Source organism: Thermobia domestica, chromosome 10 (assembly GCF_964235325.1).
Source record: "Thermobia domestica chromosome 10, izTheDome1.hap1.1, whole genome shotgun sequence".
Classification (NCBI taxonomy): Eukaryota; Metazoa; Arthropoda; class Insecta; order Zygentoma; family Lepismatidae; genus Thermobia; species Thermobia domestica.
In genome coordinates, this window is record NC_137463.1 from 214,472,790 (window position 1) to 214,492,439 (window position 19,650).

Below are 19,650 nucleotides of genomic sequence, written 5' to 3' on the forward strand. Positions count from 1 at the left end.
GACTTCATCACGCTTAAACCACCCGACCGATCTTTAAAAAAATACAACATAGATGAGGTTCGGACCTGAGGTGGTTGTTATTAGGCTTCGGATTTTTAGGTCCCAAAAAATTCAAATTAGGATTTTAAAAAGTGCATTTTAGGATTTTATAGGTTTTTAAAAACACGGTTTAGGATTTTTAGCGCTATATTATTGAAAACGGAATATTACTACACTTTAAATACTTTGTTAGCTATTTCATACTTAAATGGTAACCTTAATTTAGTAAGCTTTATGCTAACCAGTCTTCTGCGTAATAAAAATAATAAAACTCTTCTTACCTTGGACTTTTTTTGATAGCTGAAAAATAGTTTAACATATGTATGGCCTGTCGTACTATAGTAGTAGTAGTAGTAGTAGTTTTTGTCAGTTTTCTTATATTTGAAATTTTATACAACACCACAAATATCACTTCACTTTTCTAGCGACACACTGAGGAAATACGAATGTTCAAATATTGTTTTCCCGGCACTTTTCATGTTTTCTATAGCTCAAAAAGTGGTCACTTCACTCTCTGTAATGGCACTGAACAACAAAATATTTGGCAAGATTTTCTGTTGTGAACTTTTTCCTGTCGTCTGACAAAATTCTCTTGAATGCAGAAAAACTGCGTTCTACATCACGCGATGTAAGAGGCGCATTTTTCATACTGGCTAATTCCTCGGGATTCCATAGCAAATTTTCTTGGACATTGTCTCCACTAAGAGTTTGGCCCACTAGTTGTATCTGTGTGAAATCAGGACTGCGTTTCAAAACCGCCTCCAACTTGTTCGCAATTTTTGTTCCAACTTCCCCAGGTACTTTTTTCTCTTTCACTTCTTGAAGAATTTGAAGAGCTTCTGTTAGTGGAAGAGACTTCTCCAATTCAGTGATGGCTTGAGGCAGATGAGAAAAGTTGGCTTTAATGTAACTTAGTTGTTGTACAGCAAACTGTGACTTCAGTGCATCTTTTGCAGACGTGATTGAAGCGGCTTCAATCTCGTCGAGCGAATCGATGACCTGAACAATGCTTTCAAAATTATCTGCATAGTACAGTGCTGCTAAGAGTCACGTTCCCCAACGGGACACAACGGGCTGTGGTGGCAGTGGTGTGTTTGGAAGCATATCCTTGAAGGTAGGCACTCTGTTAGGAGCTTTCAAGAAAACCTTCTTCACAGATGAAATTATGTCGTTGACGATTGACTACGTGTTTGAAAGTATTTTTCAAGTTAAAAATAACTATAAAGAATCATTTAGGACGTAACCGGTATAGGTTTTAAAAGCTAATTTAGGATTTTTTAGGTCCTAAACCCCCAATTAGGACATTTTAGGTCCTATAAAACTAATATAGTTCTCCTTATAGCAACTTGAAATGTAAAGAAAACACGAATTTTTTGCATTCATTGTACAGGAATAAAATAGGTTCGAACCTAAGAATCCGGAGCCTAGTTATTATCATATCACTTTAATTGTAGAACTTAGGGGAGGGGGAGGGAGGAGATAAATCTATAAAAATTATTAAAATTTAATAACTCTTGAGCCACCAGATCTATCTTGATCAAACTTTCAACATGGATAAGTTTCGGGCCTGGGATGTTTTCATCGTTTCACTTTCACGGCACAACCTAGAGGAGAGAGAGGGGGGAGATATATGAAAAAAGAATAAAAATAAAAGTGACTGTCTTTGTGACTTCATCACGCTTTAACCACTTGACCGATGTTAATCAGATTTTTAATATGGATCATGTTCGGGCCTGGGGTAGTTTTTATCATATCATTTTAACTGTAGAACTTAGGGGAGGGCGAGGGGGGTGGATAAATCTATAAAAATAAATGAAACTTAATAATTCTTGAGCTACCAGACCTATCTTGATCAAACTTTAATCATAGATAAGGTTCGGGCCTGGTATGTTTTCGTTATTTCATTTTTAGGGTGCAATCTAGGGAAGGGGAGGGGAGGGGGAGATATATATGTAAAAGTGATCGTCTTTGTGACTTCATCACGCTTAAACCACTCAACCGATCTTTAAAAAAAATCAATACGGATGAGGTTCGGACCTGGGGTGGTTTTTTACCATATCACTTTGACGGTAGACCTTAGAAACGGGGGAGGAGAGGGGCAGATATATAAAAATATTAAAACCTAATAACTTTTGAACCACCCAAACGATCTCAATCAAATTTTCAACATAGATGAGTGTCGGGCCTTGGGTGTTTTTTATCGTTTCACTTTGACAAGCCAGTGTAGAGGAGGGGGAAGGGTGAGATATATGTAAAAAATCAAAATAAAAATGACTATCTTTGTGTCTTCATCACTCTTAAACCACTCGACCGATCTCAATCAAATTTTCAACATGCATGAGTTTAGGGGCGGGATTAGTAGTAGTAGAAAATGGATCGATCTGGGCCATATGAGGACAACCTAGGCCAACTCACGAGCCCCTGAGAAATTGAGCACCGTACACCGTGAGCCCACGGTCTTTTACGACCTTAATTTTAGGGGTGAATTTATTCCCTTTTATGAGCATTTTTGGGGGGGTACTCGTTCCCTTTTATGAGCACTTTTTAGGGGGTGAACTCGTTCCCTTTTATGAGCATATTTTTCAACCCCTATTTTAACATAGCAGATAACAGATAAGAATATGGGGTGTATTCATTCTCTTTTATGAGCATATTTTTAAGGGTGAACTCGTTTTCTTTTACGAACACTTAAGATTACGAAACATGGCAAGGGTGTATTCGTTTTCAACCCTTTAGCATCAGACTACATAACATAACAGAACTAGTAAAAGATTATGGTATATTTTCCAACCCCTATTTGAACATAGCGCATCAGACAGAGACTACGAAACATAGCAGGGGTGTACTCGTTTTCCAACCCCTCACACAACCACCTCCATTTTAAGGGTGTACTCGTTTTCCAACCCCTATTTTACCATAGCAGAACATCAGACTTCAACCCTTAATTGAACATAGCGCATCAGACAGAGACTACGAAACATAGTGAAGATTAGATAACACATAAGAGTACATAACATAACAAGGGTGTATTCATTCTCTTTTATAACCACTTTTTAAGGGGTGGACTCGTTCCCTTTCAACCCTTATTTTAACATAGCAGAACTAGTAAAAGAGTATGACTTATTTTCCAACCCTTAATTGAAGATAGCAAAGAATACATAAGACTACGGAGGTGTATTCCACCCCTATTTGAACATAATGAACATAGCAGAGAATAGGGGTGTATTCGTTTTGGATTCCACCCTTAATTGAACATAGCAGAGAGTACGTTCCCTTTTAGGGGTGTACTCGTTCTAATGTAACATAGCAGTTGGCCTATTGTTCAACCCCTATTTGAGCATAGTCCATTTTTAAGGGGTAAACTCGTTCTAACCCTCTATAGTAAATATAATCATTTAAGGAGTGAACTTGTTCTAACCTATACTTGAACATAACAAAGATTATTTAAAGATTGCAGAGGAATGCGAACTTCCGTGTTTTGTTATCAGTTACATAATAACTTCCGCCATATGTGGATAATTCTCATTACGTCATTCATCCGGATTTTAAAAACATTGAGCTAGTTTTCTCTTTAACAGACAATAACTTGTCATTCAACGATAGGATTGAAAAAAAAGGAATCCCTGAACGTAATGCAATCAATCACAAAGGTATAACTTGTCATTCAACGATAGGATTAAAAAAAGAGGGGAATCCCCGACCGTGACTCATCCCTATTGCGCAATATGACGTAATGCGATCACACAGGTATAAAACACAGACCGAGATGTTCTTTTGTAATCACTTCCTGTTTGGTGTTTGAAGTGTAAAGTTCAGATATTATATTATTAGTGTGGTTTTGTTATTAGTGTGGTTTATTATTAGTGTGGTTTTGTTTTCTTTTGTAGGTAAGACATTTTATAATAATAATATTATATTATAAAAACTCACTTCAGAATTATTATAGTAACTTTGAGTTATTTTTAAAAGAAAAGGCAACAAAAAAGGTTAAATCAAATACTATCAATTCACCAACTGATACTCTAATAATAATTTGAAAAAAATCATTTTAAAATGTGATACTGTTTTAAATGAGGATAGTGGATGTTTTTTAAATAAAAGAAAAGACTGTTTAGATATATTAAAACAAGAACAAACTAATACATCTTTTCAAGTAAATTTTTCTTTGGCTACAACTTTTGTAAAACCAGTAGATTTAGAAACATGTAGATTCTTTGTAAATAGTGGTAACGAAATTATTTTACCGAGTACAGATGTGAATTCTATAATTGAAAAACTATTTAATAAAATTTTAGTTGAACAAGAAAATAGAGCAATTAAGAAATCAGGGTGGTCTTTATGTTCTGAACCAAACCATCACTTAGAAATTAAAATCATTAAATATGATCCTCTGTCAGCTTTATCTTTTATAAAATTACCTCAATGGATTTTATCCAAAAAAGGTGTTATAAATATTCAAAATAACGATAATAGATGTTTTATGTATAGTATTCTAGCTGCGTTGCATCCCGCAAAAGAACATCCACATCGTGTGAATAATTACATACAATATAGAAATACTTTATTACCGTTATTTGAAAAAACTAATATAAAATTTCCAGTTGAAGTAGAACACATAAGCAAATTTGAACATATGTATAATTCCGTGTTTACTAAGGAACAAATTTCTATTAATATATATGGCATTGATTATGATAATGAAACAATTTTTCCGTTACGTATAAGCGAAAACACATGTGTAGATAAACGTATAGATTTACTGTATTGTGAAGAAAATTGCAACAGTCATTATTGTCTTATAAAAAATCTCAATTCGTTATTGAAAAGTCATAAAGAGAAAACTTATGTAAAATTGCCTCAATGGATTTTATCCAAAAAGAAATGTTATAAATATTCAAAATAACGATAATAGATGTTTTATGTATAGTATTCCAGCTGCTTTATATCCAGTAAAAGAACAACCAAATCGTGTAAATAATTACATACAATATAGAAATACTTTATTACCGTTATTTGAAAAAACAAATATAAAATTTCCAGTTGAAGTAGAACACATAAGCAAATTTGAACATATGTATAATTCCGTGTTTACTAAGGAACAAATTTCTATTAATATATATGGCATTGATTATGATAATGAAACAATTTTTCCGTTACGTATAAGCGAAAACACATGTGTAGATAAACGTATAGATTTACTGTATTGTGAAGAAAATTGCAACAGTCATTATTGTCTTATAAAAAATCTCAATTCGTTATTGAAAAGTCATAAAGAGGAAACTTATGTAAAATTACCTCAATGGATTTTATCCACAAAATGTGTTATAAATATTGAAAATAACGATAATAGATGTTTTATGTATAGTATTCTAGCTGCGTTGCATCCCGCAAAAGATAATCCACATCGTGTAAATAATTACATACAATATATTAATACTTTATTACCATTATTTGAAAAAACAAATATAAAATTTCCAGTTGAAGTAGAACACATAAGCAAATTTGAAGATATGTATAATTCCGTATTTACTAAGGAACAAATTTCTATTAATATATATGGCATTGATTATGATAATGAAACAATTTTTCCGTTACGTATAAGCAAAAATACAGGTGTATTTAAACATAGATTTATTATATTTAAACTCTCATTATTGTTTAATTACAAATTTAAATGGTTTAGTTAGACATCAGTTAGGTACTCATCAAACATTTATTTGTAGACGATGTTTAGTATCTTTTTATAACAAATCAAAATTAGATGAACATGACAAATTATGTAAAGAACACACTCCAACCAAAATAACATGCCGAAACAAGGAGAGGTTTTAAAATTTCGAAATTTGAAATTGTTATTACAGAATGATGTGATAATAGTTGCAGATTTTGAAAGTTTATTAAAACCTATAAATAAACAAAGTGGATCTCATACAATACAAATTCAGCAACATATACCATGCAGTTTTGGTTATATTGTATGTTGGAGTAACAACTATATGAAATCAGATTTAGTTATTTATCGGGGAGAAAATGTATCGATGAAGTTTATGTCTGCTATGGAGAATGAATTAAGAAAAATCATAAACATATTAGATCAACAAAAACCATTAATACCATTAAATAGTTCTCAGTTACAGGAGTTTAATCTATCCACTGAATGCTCAGTTTGTGATAGTAAATATGCGAGTAACAATAGAAAAGTTAAACATCATAACCATTTAACTGGTCAGTATATTGCCACGGTGTGCAACAATTGCAATTGACAAATTAAACGTCAAAGTAATTTTATCCCTGTCTTCTTCCATAATTTGTCTGGGTATGATGCACATTTATTTGTGAAAGAATTAGGTTGCACCCCTGGCAATATTTCTGTAATTGCTGAAAGCACTGAGAAATACATCACATTCTCTAAGCACTTTAATTTTAATGGTAGACCTATCGAGTTACGTTTTGTAGACCTATTTAAATTCCTGCCGTACAGTATCGAAAATTTGGTGTCAAAATTAAAACCTGAGCAATTTGTCTATACAAAGCAATATTTTTCTGATGATAAGTTCCCTTTAATTCTTCGTAAGGGAATTTATTATTACGATTACATAACAAATTTAGATACATTTAATGAAATTGAATTTCCTGAAAGAGAGGCATTTAATAGCAAATTGAAAGGAACACAAATTTCCGAGACTGATTATCAATATGAAAAACTGATTTGGCGTGTGTTTAAATGTAAAAATTTAGGGGACTACCACGATCTATATTTAAAATGTGATGTACTTCTCACAGCAGATGTGTTGGAGAATTTTAGAAAGACATGTTTAAATGCTTTTTGCATTGATCCGATTAATTGTTTTACTGCACCTGGGTTGGCATGACAAGCCATGTTATATAGAACAAAAATTGAACTTCAACTTTTATCAGATATCAATATGTATATGTTTGTAGAAAAATCGATTCGCGGAGGTATTATTCAAGCTGTGTTAAGGTATGCCAAAGCTAATAATCCCTACGTACATGATTTTGATGCGGAAAAAGAAAAATCTTATTTACTCTATATTGACATGAACAATCTGTACGTACTATCAATGATTGACTATTTACCATATGGTGGTTTTCGGTGGGAGGATAAAATTGACAATTGGCAAGATAAAAATAAAATTATCAATTGGCCCACGGATAGTGAATGGTTTTTTTTTTCTAGAAGTGGACTTAGAGTATCCAAATTATTTACACGAATACCATTCTGATTTTCCGTGTGCTCCCACTAATGAAGTTCCACCAAATGGTAAATACTCAAAATTACTATTGACACTTAAATCGAAATCGAATTATATCTTGCATTATAGAGTATTACAATTTTATCTAAACCAAGGTTTAATAGTGGTAAAAGTACATAAAATATTATGGTTTCGTCAATCTAAATGGCTTGCATCTTATATACAAGAAAATACTCAACGCCGTGCAAATGCTACAATTGAATTTGAAAAAGATTTCTATAAGTTATTAAATAATTCTGTATACGGAAAGACAATGGAGAATGTACGAAAACGCATTGATATAAAATTAATTAACAATGAAAAAAGTGTAAAAAATTAGTAGCGCAAAATCAGTTTCAAAATTGGGTAAAATTAGGAGATAATCTTGCATTATTCCATATGTTAAAGAAATCTGTAACTTTAAATAAACCGATCTATGTAGGAGCGACAGTTTTGGAACTATCAAAATTAGCAATGTATGAATTCCATTACAATATAATGAAACCTCGATATGGAGATAAGATTAACATACTTATATGTATACTGGCTCTTTCATTTACTATATTAAAACCAACAATATTTATAAAGATATAAAAGACATGATTGAGTATTTTGATACCTCAAATTTTTCTCAACCTAATCCGTATGATATTCCATGGAAAAATAAAAAAGCTTTAGGTAAAATGAAAGACGAATAAGGTGGACTTCCCATTATTGAATATGTTGATTTACGAGCAAAAACTTATGCAATTCGCACTAAATCTGATAAAGAAATAAAAATAATTAAGGGTATAAGAAAAAATGTAACACGTATGATTTATATCGAAGATTTTAAGGATTGCTTAAACAATAATCGAACTATTAGAAAGAAACAAACACAGTTGCAATCTAAAGAACATGAAATCTTTACAGTATCTGTTAATAAAATTGCTTTAGATCCTCATGATGATAAGCGATGTATTCTTAATTGTAACATTCATACATTGCCATGGGGACATTATCAGTTACCATTGAAATATTGTGATAAATGTAAAATGTAAAATAATTTTTTTAAAGAAAGTCTTTCAATCGAAAACAGCATAATGATAATCAATGTAAAATATGTAAATAATATTTTAGGAGAAATATATAGAAATGATGTCACAATCAGTTCAAGAACAAATAGTTGCAGAATTACATAAAAGTGCAAGACGAAACTATCCTCGAATACCCGTTATAACGAAAGGGATTCATGATTTATGGCAAGCTGATTTAGTTGAAATGAATAGTGGAAAATTGAAAGGTCTAGCAAAAATTAATCGAAATTACAAATATTTATTAACTGTGATAGATACATTCTCTAAATATGCTTGGGCTATTCCTGTGAAAAATAAAACTGGGAAAGAAATTACACAAGCATTTATAACAGTACTGAGAAAAGCAAACAAAAGCCCTAAATTTTTACAAACTGACAGGGGTCGAGAATTTTATAATTCAGAGTTTCAGAAGGCGATGAACCAAAATAACATTAAACATTATTCCACGTACAGTGATGTGAAAGCAAGTATTATTGAAAGATTTAATAGATCATTACGTAATTTAATGTGGAGACAATTTACACTGCAGGGAAATTATAAATGGATTGGCATTCTGCCGGAATTACTACATAAATAATATAATACTATTACTATAATAATACTATAATAATTACTATAATAATACTATTCATTCCACTATTAAAATGAAACCTATCGACGCTATTAAAAAAGAAAATGAAAAACATCTATTGACAAACATCTATTACAAAAAGTTTTCTGTGATAAAAAGAAAAAGTAAATTTAAGAGGTGAATACGTATGAAATAGGTGAATATGTAAGAATTAGTAAACTTAAGCGTCCTGGTTTTGATAGAGATTTTACACGCAATTGGAGTACAGAAATTTTTCGAATTGCTAGTTTTCTTCACTAATCCTCCGACATATCACTTAGTAGACTCAAATAATAAACCTATTGAAGGAAGATTTTATGGACACGAATTACAATTAACGAAATTTCCAAAAACATATTTAATTGAAAAAGTATTGCGAAAGAAAAATAATAAGGCCTATGTGAAATGGCTAGGTCTGCCAAAAAGTGAAAATTCTTGGATTGATTTAAAACATACTATATTGTAAAAAAAAGAGAAGTCAAGAATTTATAGGTGAAGCATGTCGTCACAAGTATTTAAAATTCTAGCAACACTGTAAATTTTCGTTCTTCAACAAACGCTGTTTTTTTATGTAAAGGAGAAAAGAAAGCAAAATATCTGTAATAGAGATGGAATGGAAAATTCCTTTTACATGTATGGTAGCAGGTCCTACAGGTTGTGGAAAATCATATTTTGTTAAAACATTTCTTGACCATTATAGTAAGTTATTTAAAAATATTGTATGGTGTTATGGTGAATGGCAGCCGTTGTATGATACTCTTTCAGACTGCACGTTTAAAGAAGGTTTACCTCAAAATAATGAATTTCAAGCACACGAAGGTCCACATCTTGTCATTATTGATGATTTAATGCGTGAGTGTGACCATCGGATTGTAGATATTTTTACTAAGGGTAGTCATCATAGAAATATAAGTGTAATATTTATAACACAGAATATTTTCCATCAACAAAAAGGAATGCGGGATATTTCGTTAAATTGTCATTATATTGTTTGTTTCAAAAATACTAGAGACCAAGCTCAAATTAATTATCTCGCACGACAATTGTATCCAAGTAATACAAAATTTATTCAAGAAGCATATCAAGATGCAACTCGAATTGCACATGGTTATTTACTCTTTGATTTAAAACAAAATACTCCTGATGAGCAGCGAGTTCGAACAAATATCTTTCCAACAGATTCTTTTAATTATGTTTATGTGCCTGTAAAAAAATAATTGTAATATGGTTTATATTCTAACAACTATTTGTGCTTTAATAGAAGTAAAAAAATGATTAGTAAGGAAAATGCACATTTGTTAAAACTTTTAGCAAAGTCAAAACCGAAAGCACGTAAGGCAATTTTACAAAATGCAGATCCTGATTTAATTCGCTCTATTTGTGAATGTTCCTATAACGTATTACAGGGAAATGTTCCATTAAATAAAACAGAGATAAATAAGCTAAAAAATATAAAAAGGAACTGAGATATTTGGTGAAAAAAGGTCCGTCATTAAAACAAAAGAAAAAACGAATAATTATACAAAAAGGTGGTTTTCTTACTGCATTGCTTGCACCTATTTTAGGAGGTATACTATCTAGTTTAATTAAATAATTATGCAAAACGCACAAAAACTTATTTTAATCTCACCAGAAAAATTACATCATTATCAAACGATATCTAATCTTGATGATGAAATGAAAGAAATTTTAAATAATAAAAGTTTAAATGCAGAAGAAAAATGGATAAGATATAGAGAAGTCTTACAAAAATATTTAAATATTATTCAAAAACCGGCAGCAGTTACAACAACAGCAACTACTACTACTACTACTACTACGGAGGAAGAAGAAGAAGAGGATGAGGAGGATGAAATAATATCTACTCTCCCTGAAATTTGTAAACGTAAAGCAAGACCTTTATTACGTAAATTGAAACAAAATCCAAATATTCAATGGGACGATAATGGAAATGTGAATATTAATAATAAATTAATTCCAGGTGCAAATATAGTGGATTTGATATCCGATTTTGTTAGATGTCGTAAGAAAAATATTTCAGTTGCCGGCTGGAAACCTTTTGCTACATTATTAGCAAAAGCCAATATACCCTTAGAGTACATTGGTAATCCTCAACGAATAGATTATATTAGAAAACTAACAGAAGACGAAGAGGACGAAGAGGATGGTCCTCCACCCCGTAAACGCAAATGGTGTACTTATAAGCAATAATAATAATATTCTATTGTAATCTATTGATATTTTTTAAGTATATAGAAAGAAAGATGAATGAGCCCTACCTTAATTATTACACACATCAAGCAGGAGGTGATTATAACGTGTATAGAGGTACAGCATATCAAGAAGGTTATGGCATTGGTAATTTTCTAGGAGGTTTATTTCGTACTGTATTTTCTTTATTAAAACAAGGTGCAAAAACTGTTAAAGAATTGATACGTACAGGAATTAATGTAGCAGGAGATGTACTAGATAATAATAGACCTATTGAAGAGTCTTTGCATGATCGATGGCAAGAAGCTAAAACAAATTTAAAAAATAAAGCTCAAAATAAATTAAATCAGGTGTTGGAAGGATCTGGAAGAAGAAAAAGACAGAAAGTTCATTTTAGTGGTGTGGTGGTGTGAAGCGGATAAAAAGATCCAAAGATATTTTTGATTGATTGATTAATTATGGAGCAAACTGATAGTTTTTATCTCACACTTCCTAGCAATAGTTCTATGAAATATTTTCCTCAAAATACTCTTGCTTGTTATACTACTAAATTATATCAACCTATTGTACTGGAGAAGGGAGTGTGGGAAACAGCTGTTGTTGAAGTGCATTATACAAGTTCATTTCAGAATGTTTCCAAATATACAAATAATATTTATTACCGTCTCATGAATACAAAAAACTGGAACATAACTCAAATCTTACCAGGCCACTATTATCATGTTGATGATATTCTATCTCAAATTAATCATAAAAGTGATATATTAAATTTACAATTAAAAGTTAAAGCATCAGTGAAACGAATTGAGGTTAATAGAGTAATAAAAGATCAAGAGAAGCATATACAAGTACGCCTATCTCCTGAACTAGCCAGAATACTAGGTTTTGATCATATTCAACAAGAAGATATTGCAGTTGTTCATCATGCTCGTTATCCAGCTGATTTACAAAAAGCGCTACCTACACTTATGTATATTTACAGTGATATTGTAGAACCACAAATGGTGGGTGACACCGTAGCTCCATTGTTACGTATTATAAATACAAATATTACAGAGCATGGTATTAATAATGTACATATTTTTGATAATCCTCATTATGTGCCAGTGCAACGTAAACAATTTGGTCAAATTATTATTGATTTAAGAGATAGTACAGGTAATCCACTTCCTTTCCAATATTGCAGTGTATGTGTAAAATTACATTTTCGTAGACGTAATATGGTATTGTAAATTTTACCATGTGTGAATATTAATAGTAAGAAACGAAAATGCAGTGTGAGTGTATGAAATCAGAATTAGATTTATTTGCTGGTTTACCCACTCAAACCAGTATTATAGGTAATAAAATAGTTCCATATAAGCCTGTGGCTTCAATATCTGATAATGCACCAATAGAATTTGTAGTCCCCGGTCATGGGGATGACTATATTGACTTACCGCACACAATGTTGTATGTTAAAGGTAAAATTACTAAATCAGATGGTTCTAATTTAACTTCTGCCGATAAGAAAATCGGCCCTGTAAATGATTTTCTCAATGCAATGTTCAGTGAAGTGCAATTATATTTAAATAATCAAATTATTTCCTACTCTTCACATACATATCCATATCGATCGTATATTGAAAAACTACTAAATTATAATGCTGAAGCTAAAACAACGCATCTTGAAACATCAATGTGGTTTAAAGATACTGCAGGGCATATGGACAGTGTGGCCGATGCTAATGTAGGATTTAAACAACGTTTTCTTCTCACTACTTTAAGTCAGTCATTTGAATTATTGGGTTATATTCATGCTGATATTTTCAATCAGGAGAAATTTTTACTGAATGGTGTACAATTGCGTATTAAACTAATTCCAGGTAAACCTACATTTTGTCTAATGGGTGACGCAGATGCTGATGGAAAAGTTGTAATTACAGATGCAACATTGCTTGTGAAAAAGGTTGATGTATCACCAGCAGTTAAAATAGCACAAAATAAAGTATTACAAAATCCTAAATTTAGAATAAAATATCCTATAACAAAAGTGCAGGTGAAGACAGAAACTCTGCCACAAGGAATTATGGATAGTACACTTCCAGATCTGTTTTCAGGCATAGTGCCTAAAGGTATTATTATTGGTTTTGTTACTAATACTGCTTTCAATGGTACTTATCAAACAAATCCATTCAATTTTCAACATTTTAGTATGTCATTTTTTACATTGTATGTTGATGGAACTCCAATGCCCTTCAAACCTTTACAACCGGATTTTGATAATAATCTATATGTACAAGCATATTCTACGTTATTTACAGGTTCAGGTATTTATTATTCTAATCAAGGTAATAATATTTCACTCGCTGAATATCCTAATGGTTATATTCTACTGGTGTTTGATTTAACTCCTGACTCAAGCGCAAGTGCTGCATTTCATACTAGTCCACAACGGCAAGGAAGTGTACGTTTAGAGGTTCATTTTAAAGAAGCACTGCCATCTCCTGTAACAACAATTATTTATGGTGAATTCTCTTCAGAATTAGAAATTGATTTCCAGAGAAAAATATATATTAATTAAAGAAAAAAATGTTAAATACAATTGAGCTTTATGAAGCATTACAACAAAATTTGCCTAAAGATCATTTTATTGGTGTATATGCTGCTGATGAGTTACCTTTGTTTATTCATACATTTCCAGCCGCCATAATTATAAACACTGATTCTAGTGATAAGCCTGGTGAACATTGGGTTGCTGTTTATATATCTAATATGTGTGTGGGAGAGTATTTCGATAGCTATGGCATACCTCTCTATATACAACATCATATAAGGTTTTTAAAACGAAACTGTCTGTATTATACATGGAATAATAGACGTATTCAAGGTGATTTATCTCAATTTTGTGGACATTACTGTTTTTTATATCTAGCATGTCGTGCATCTGGTTATTCACTGCTCGATTTTTTAAACAAATTCTCACTTACCACTATTGATGCTAATGATATTATGCTTTATTCATTTATGAGAGTATGATGATGTTATTTTTTTAAACTCCGCCATTGCCGGTCCCAAGCCCTGGATGAGAAAGGAGGAGGGTTGGGGGTGTTGCTACCCCCGCAAAAGAAAATAATCTCTGCTATGTTCAAATAGGGGTTAGAACAAGTTCACTCCTTAAATGACTATATTTATTTGTTATAGAGGGTTAGAACGAGTTCACCCTTGTTATGTTACGTGTTACGTAGGGGTTGAAAAATATGATCATAAAAGGGAACGAGTCCACCCCTTAAAAAGTGGTTATAAAAGAGAATGAATACACCCTTGTTATGTTATGTACTCTTATGTGTTATCTAATCTTCACTGTTTCGTAGTCTCTGTCTGATGTGCTATGTTAAGATAGGGGTGGAACGAATACACCCTCATTATTGTCTTAGTTTTATGTAATTTCTACTATGTTTAAATAGGGGTTGGAAAAGGGAACGAGTTGAAATAGGGTGGAAAAATAGGCCAACTGCTATGTTCATTATGTTAAAATAGGGGTGGAATACACCCCCCGTAGTCTTATGTAATTTCTACTATGTTCAAATAGGGGTTGGAAAAGGGAACGAGTTCACCCCTGTTATGTTTCGTAGTCTCTGTCTGATGCGCTATGTTAAAATCAGGGTTGAAAAAGTAATCATAAAAGAGAATGAGTACACCCTTTAAAATGGACTATGTTTATTCTTCGCTATATTTCTGCTATGTTAAAATAAGGGTTGAAAAATATGCTCATAAAAGGGAACGAGTTCACCCCTTAAAATATGCTCGTAAAAGAGAACGAGTACACCCCCTAAAAAGTGGTCATAAAAGGGAACAAATTCATCCCTAAAATGGAGGTCGTAAAAGACCTTGGGTTCACGTAAGGGGTTGGAAAATATACCATACTCTAAATAAGGGTGGAACGAGTCTTATGTATCTGCTGTGTGTTCATAATCTTATGTGCTCTTTCTCTCAGTGTAATTTCTGCTATGTTAAAATAAGGGTTGGAAAATATGCTCATAAAAGGGAACGAGTTCACCCCCTAAAAAGTGCTCATAAAAGGGAACGAGTACACCCCGTAAAAAGTGCTCATAAAAGGGAATAAATTCACCCCTAAAATGGAGGTCGTAAAAGACCGTGGGCTCACGGTGTACGGTGCTCAATTTCTCAGGGGCTCGTGAGTTGGCCAAGGTTGTCCTCATATGTTCCAGATCGATCCATTTTCTACTACTTAGGCTACTCACTTTAACGATGCAACGTCGGGGAGGGGGAGGAGGAGAGAAATTTTAAAAATGATGAAAAATGACTAATATTAGTGTTGAGTCCATAGTTTTCTTGGCCGATGAGAGAAACAATGACATTTCTGGTGCTGTTTCAATCCAAGTTCGGGCCTGATAGTTGGGGAGGTGGAGGGTACAACGTAGGGGAGGGGGATGAACATTTAAAATGATCGAAAATGACTAAATTATTGTCGAATCCATAGTTTTAGGAGAAGCCGAGATTAACAGTGGCGATTCTGATGCTGTATGCCGCAGCACGGAGGTGGGGGAGGGGAACCTATATATAACAATGATTGAAAATGACCAATATTAGTGTCTAATCCATAGTTTTCGGGATCATTCAGATGAACAGTGACATTTTCGATCCAGTTTAAATACAAAATCAGCTCCGCCACTTGGGGGAGGGGGAGAAAGAAATATATCAAAATAACCGAAAATAGCCACTATCAGTGTCGAATTTAGATGAAATTTGATGAACAGTGATACTTTCGACCGCGTTTAAATTCAAATTCAAACCCGCAATTTGGGGTAGGGGAAGAAAAGATGTTTAAAAATCATAGAAAATGGCCGTTATTAGTGCTGAATCCATATTTTTGGGGTCCGATGCCACGACCCGCAACATGAGGAAGGGGGAATATATATATATATATATATGGTCAAAACTGACCGATATTAGTGTTGAATCTATAGTTCTTGCGGATGAGGAGGGGTGGCATACATGAAAATGATCGAAAATTAGCAAATTTCAATGTGCATTTAAATTATTTATTTCAGCCCAGCGAAGCAGGTAATATATGATAGTAATTAACAATTACTATACGTGTATTTTACACTTCAAAATTTATTGTATTTTCTTATTAGCTTTTCAACATTATCTTGCGACAAGATTATAGAGAAGAAGCAGGAGCAAACACGTACTGTATATGGGAAAATTGAGACATAAAATAACTCTTGAGGATAAGAAAAAGGTCTTACTGAATAGAGTGTTTGAATGTAAAATTCAAGCTTATTGATATCTTAAATCATTGAGTATTGAAATATAGGACTACAGAACTCGAGCACTGCAAACTTTAAACAGCGTAATATATCACAAAGTAAATATTATTTGAATAGTTATTTAAAAGTGCTTTTGAATTCGGGTATTATTTGTATTGTCATTCATACAGAAAAGTTGTGAAAGTAATCTTCTCACGCTTTGCATTATATATCATATGATAACCAATTAGACATAATATATCTAGATACAAGCAAAGTATTCGATTTCGTTAATAACTAATCTCTTTTGCAGAAATTAGTGAATATATTTAATATATATAGCAGAGTACTGTCATTGCAAGATATCTTCTGATAGACAACGCGTAGTGATTTCTGGTGATAAATCAGCTTTCCTTTGAGTAAAAACTGCTGTTCGACAAGGATACTATTGATCTTTTACTTTTCCTCCTAATCATAGATGATCTTCCCGATAACCCTGAAACCACATTTATTGACATTCTTGTACTTGTTGACGTTTACAAACTTCTCACACAAATCTTTGTACAATGAGATTTCATTGAAATTCAAAAACATGTTTCTCGAACTTGCTTCTAGGTGTGAAACTTGGCATTCGAAGTTAAATCTTAAAAATATACAATTCTTTTATAATGTCTCACGAGACAAATCGTATTATAAAAGACCACACTATTGGTAATATAGTTATTTAAAATATGCAAGCGTACAATTTAATGTTTTAAATATTTGATGACACGCTTACCTTCAGTAAACATATTGCTACTCTTATAAAAAAATCTATAAGACTATTAGAAAAGTACAGATTTACCGAATTTCAAAATTTGACGGCGCTGGCTACTTATTATAACAGCTTGATTTCCCTTGTAGTGGAATATCGTTCATCTATTTAATCTATGACTTGCGCTACGCATCTTTCCAATCTAGCCATTGCATAGTGGTCCAGACACCCTCCAAACCTGGCCAAAACCTCAAAATTCGAAATTATCAGAAATATGAAGGAAATTACAGATTTAATTCCGAGTCCACTTCTAATGTGTGCTGCATGTGATAGTAAGATATGTTATCTGTTAGAGAAAAAGACCGAATGTTGCCCGTTTTTGCCCGATCTGGTTTGAAAGGCATATTTGTATGTGAGTAGGGTAATATTGTTGCGAGTGTTATTTAGGCTGATGACTGTTTTTCCTTGTCATTCCAGAAATGTCATATAAAACATCACGAAGGGGGCTTCTACAAGTCCTCCGGAATGCAGAAGAAAACAGAGACCAAAAGGCAAAACCTGATTAGTTTCCTTGAGAAAGAAACATCCACCAAATTGACTAGTACAGTCCAATTGATTGGTACTAGTACACTCGGTCTTTTTCTCTAGGAGATAATATCCTCTACTATCACATCCAGCACACATTAGAAGTGGACTCGGTTACTCTGAAAATAAAACTACATGAAATTCAATATCAAGTATACCAATTTTGGTTTTCAATCTAATTTTATTTATCCAAATTTTGACTGGTATATGATAGCATATTAGAGTTCTACGTATGTGTCACGAACGACGAATGTATAACAATGTTCTTCACAATCGTTATTGGCGCCTAACAACGAAATATTATTATGTTTCCACATCATGTACTTTGCGTATGCTACCGGGGTGGATACATGGCCTTCTTCAACGACTTTAATCTTTCAGATTGGCACTAACTGTAGGTACAACCTTTACGAGCTGCACGATAACCTACCTATTTCTGCACACCTTACGTCTTTCCTTACTAAATCTGTAATTTCCTTCATATTTCTGATAATTTCGAATTTTGAAGTTTTGGCCAGGTTTGGAGGTTGTCTGGACCACTATGCATTGTTCTGAACTTCTTTTCAGCCGTTGTTAGTCACTAAGCTCCAGAGTATACAGCCCAAGTAATGAAACTACCATAGAAACAGTCAATGCAATGCCATATCCTAGTTGCTGCAAAGAAGGCTTATGTTTGTTTTTTCATAAAATGGCAAATGGAAAAGTTAAAGTATCACTCTATACCTAATACACTTAATTTCAGAATACCAATTCACACAACACGAAACATGAATCTATTGTATATTTCGATACATAGAACTACAATAGTCCTAAAGTCGCTCATACACAGGTATCTGACTTCTTATTCTGAATAAAGATTTTAATTTACCATAAATACCTCTATCTCTGAAATTGATTTGAACTCCTTGCTGATTGTTCGAAAACTGACTTGCTGATCACACGAGGGTGCTCGGAGCTGTTTAAAAGACCATATGACTTCAGGGAATTTTGTTATTGAATGATTCGAGTTCAATAATAGGAGATTTCAGAGGTAATGCTGAACTGACTAGTGGAAAACTGTAACTGATCTGTTTTTGACCTACGTTTCTTTGATTTATGAAAGTGTAAATGTAGTGAACTGAATTGCTTTTTTATAAAATCTTTGTGTAATTTGCTACTTGATAATGTACTGCGTTCTAAAGTCTTATCATCTAGTGGCGGGAGAGTTAACGATTAGAAGAATAGAAAAAAGTGAGTGAAAATTGACGTTCTGTCAAAAAATGTTATGTTTGTGTGTGTGAGTGGAGTTTGAATTTCCAAAACTGCCTTAATCGTCGTATAGTGTCTTCCTAGTACACCTATGTGAATCACGGACCAAATAAAAAGAGGTCTTGATCTATAAAAAGCTAAATTTGTTAAACTTATGAAAAGTGTTATAACGTTATCGTTATACACCTCTCAATCAACTGTTGTATTTCAAGAGGATTTCTTGGAACTGCTGCGCACCAGAACAAAAATTCTTAGAAACTGAAATGCTGCGAACTCTCTTGCTCATAAGTTTCTATGTGTGTGTGTGCATCCGCCCACCTACTTTCCTCTTCATACGACCAAATACGGACAAAAAATCAACTCAGCTTAACTCTCTTCCCCCTCCTACCCGAAGATGAATTCTGAAGCTAAAAGGCAGGGGTGGACTATACGTAATAATGTGCATTTTTCACAATAACAATTTATTACTTATGGTATTATGTGTTTAAATGTGATTAATCTGTCCCCAATAAGACAACATTCAATTAATCAACTGTTATCAGGGAAGAAATTTGTTTAAAAACTAAGTGTTGTGTGGGAACTATCTTTTATTTCACTAGTGTATCCATACGCCTTCAGA